This window comes from Onychomys torridus, chromosome 21 (assembly GCF_903995425.1).
Source record: "Onychomys torridus chromosome 21, mOncTor1.1, whole genome shotgun sequence".
In the NCBI taxonomy this organism is placed as follows: Eukaryota; Metazoa; Chordata; class Mammalia; order Rodentia; family Cricetidae; genus Onychomys; species Onychomys torridus.
This window is the reverse complement of record NC_050463.1, coordinates 5,990,168-5,992,981: the sequence shown is the minus strand read 5'-3', so window position 1 is coordinate 5,992,981 and position 2,814 is coordinate 5,990,168.

Genomic DNA, 2,814 nt, shown 5'->3' with positions numbered 1-2,814 from the left:
CATGTGAGTGTGGGTGCCCGTGGAAACCAGAGGTGTCTGGTCCTCCAGAGCTGGACTTACCGTTATCAGCTGCCTGACACTCATACTGGGAGCAGAACTCAGGTCCTTTGCAAGAGCACTGTTAGTCACATTTTAACTGTGTGTGTGTGGGGGGGGGGGGGGGGTGGGCTGGAACAAGGAGAAGAAACAATACACAAGCTGAGTGTGTGGCCAAGATACAAGGTGCCTGATTACTAACTGAGGAAGAGGGTGTGGGGTGATAAAAATGGCGGCACTAAGGCTGTGATGTGAGAAAGCACAGCCTGTTGGGAAATGGCTGGTAATGTGGCAGAAGCTGGAGCGGGTTTTATGCATACGGAACCAGGGCCAAAGCAGAAGCAGCTGGCTGAGGGCGTGCATGCTTTATCAGAGAACGTGGGGGAGCTGTGGACCCCGCGGCACAGTATGGCAGCAGCTGGAGCAGCTGCATGATGTACAAGCGGGGCTGAAAGAGCCAAGCAGGACTGTGGGAAGGCCCAGAGGTGGAGAGTGGGGAAGAGCTGGCTTCAGTGGGACAGAGGGTAATCTTGGGAGTCACAGCAGTCTGCACCTGTTTGCACCGGCTTTGGGTTTTCTGAATGCTTAGGGGAGCTTCAAGGCTCCCAGGGACTGTATGACTTTACTTATCTGCACGTCTGTGTCCATATGTCTATGTGTCTGTGTGAGTGTGTGCTATATGTGTCCAGGAGCCTTGAGAAAGAGGCCCTGGCCGCCTGGCGCTGGACTTACAGGCACGTGTGAGCTGTCTGATGCGGGAGCTGGAAACCCAACTTGGGTCCTACAAGTGCAAGTGCTCCTGATTGCTGACGCGTGCTCTCTCCAGCTCCAAGCGACTGTGAAGATACCGAACACACAGCCCAAGCAAATACAGGGAGGCAGGAGCTGGAGACCAGGGCAGGGAACATGTGGAAGGGGCTGTGCACTGCCATCCACCATACTCTCCCATGTCCTCCTCTGAGCCAGCTCACTGATGGCCACCTCTGGCTCTTCCCTGGATGCTGTGCACCAAGGATGGAGGTCCAGCCCTCTCTGCTCCACTATCTGCAGCCTCTGTGTTCCCATTGCCTCACTGTTAGAGCAAAACCAACTGAATACAGGTTAGTTCAGACAAACAGACAGACATGGAGGTGGGTACACCCAGATAAGAGGCCAGGAGTACATGATTACTAGTGAAGGGTGTCTGCCCCAGCCCATGGAGTCAGGCTTCTCTGGGTCTCATGTGTGTACAGGCATGTGGTGTGTGTGTGTGTGTGTGTGTGTGTGTGTGTGTGTGTGTGTATTCATGTGTGTGCATGTGTAAGCCAGAAGTCAACGTCAGGTGAAGTCCATCTTGCTATTTATACATAAAGGTCTCATTGTGTAGTTCTAACTGTCCTGGAACTCGATCTGTAGATCAGGTTGTCCCTGGCCCTGAACTCATAGAGATGTGCCTGCAAGTGCCTCCCCAGTGCTGGGACTAAAGATGTACTCCACCACTCCCCAGTCACCTTGTACTGGGAATCCAAGAGAGAATGGCCAGTGCTCTAACCCTTTAGCCGTCTCTCTAGCCCCCTACCTGGCTTTTTAAAGTGGGTTATTAGAGCCTGAACCCAAGCAGGGTAGTGGTGGCACACGCCTTTAATCCCAGCACTTGGGAGACAGAGCCAGGCGGATCTCTGTGAGTTTGAGGCCAGCCTGATCTACAGAGTGAGTTCCGGGACAGCCAGGACTACACAGGGAAACCCTGTCAGGAAAAACAAAACAAAACAAAAAAACCTAAGCAGACAACAATGAAAAGAATTTGAACCCAGTCCCCATGCTCACCAGACAAGGACTTGCAGGCTGAGCCATCTCCCGGCCTCCCTGGCTCTCTGTGGGTGGTGGCCTCTGCCCTGCTGGCTCCTGGGGTAGACAGAGACATCCAAGTCGATTTCCACATTTCCTTCTTCACCAGCAAAGGAAAGAAGAAGCAGCCAGTGTATTCCTGGCTCTGAATACAGAGGGGGTCAAAATAGACGGAAAACCCTGCCTGGTGGGTCTGGTGTTGGAGGGAGGGAGGGAGGGTCTGGTGTTGGAGGGAGGGAGGGTCTGGTGTTGGAGGGAGGGTCTGGTGTTGGAGGGAGGGTCTGGTGTTGGAGGGAGGGTCTGGTGTTGGAGGGAGGGAGGGTCTGGTGTTGGAGGGAGGGAGGGTCTGGTGTTGGAGGGAGGGTCTGGTGTTGGAGGGAGGGTCTGGTGTTGGAGGGAGGGTCTGGTGTTGGAGGGAGGGTCTGGTGTTGGAGGGAGGGGGTGTTGGAGGGTGGGTCTGGTGTTGGAGGGAGGGAGGGTCTGGTGTTGGAGGGAGGGAGGGTCTGGTGTTGGGAGGAGAGGGTCTGGTGTTGGAGGGGGGTCTGGTTGTTGGAGGGAGGGAGGGTCTGGTGTTGGAGGGAGGGAGGTCTGGTGTTGGAGGGAGGGTCTGGTGTTGGAGGGAGGGTCTGGTGTTGGAGGGAGGGAGGGTCTGGTGTTGGAGGGAGGGAGGGTCTGGTGTTGAGGAGGGAGGGTCTGGTGTTGGAGGGAGGGAGGGTCTGGTGTTGGAGGGAGGGAGGGTCTGGTGTTGGAGGGAGGGTGGGTCTGTTGTTTGGAAGTGGGAGGGAGGGAGGTGTCTGGTGTTTGGAGGGGGAGGGTCTGGTGTTTTGGAGGGAGGCGTGTTGAGGGAGGCTGGTGTTGGAGGGAGGGGAGGGTCCTGGTGTTGGAGGGAGGGGTCCTGGTTGTAGGAGGGAGGTTGGTGTGGGGTTCTGGTTGTTGGATAGGAGGTCGTCT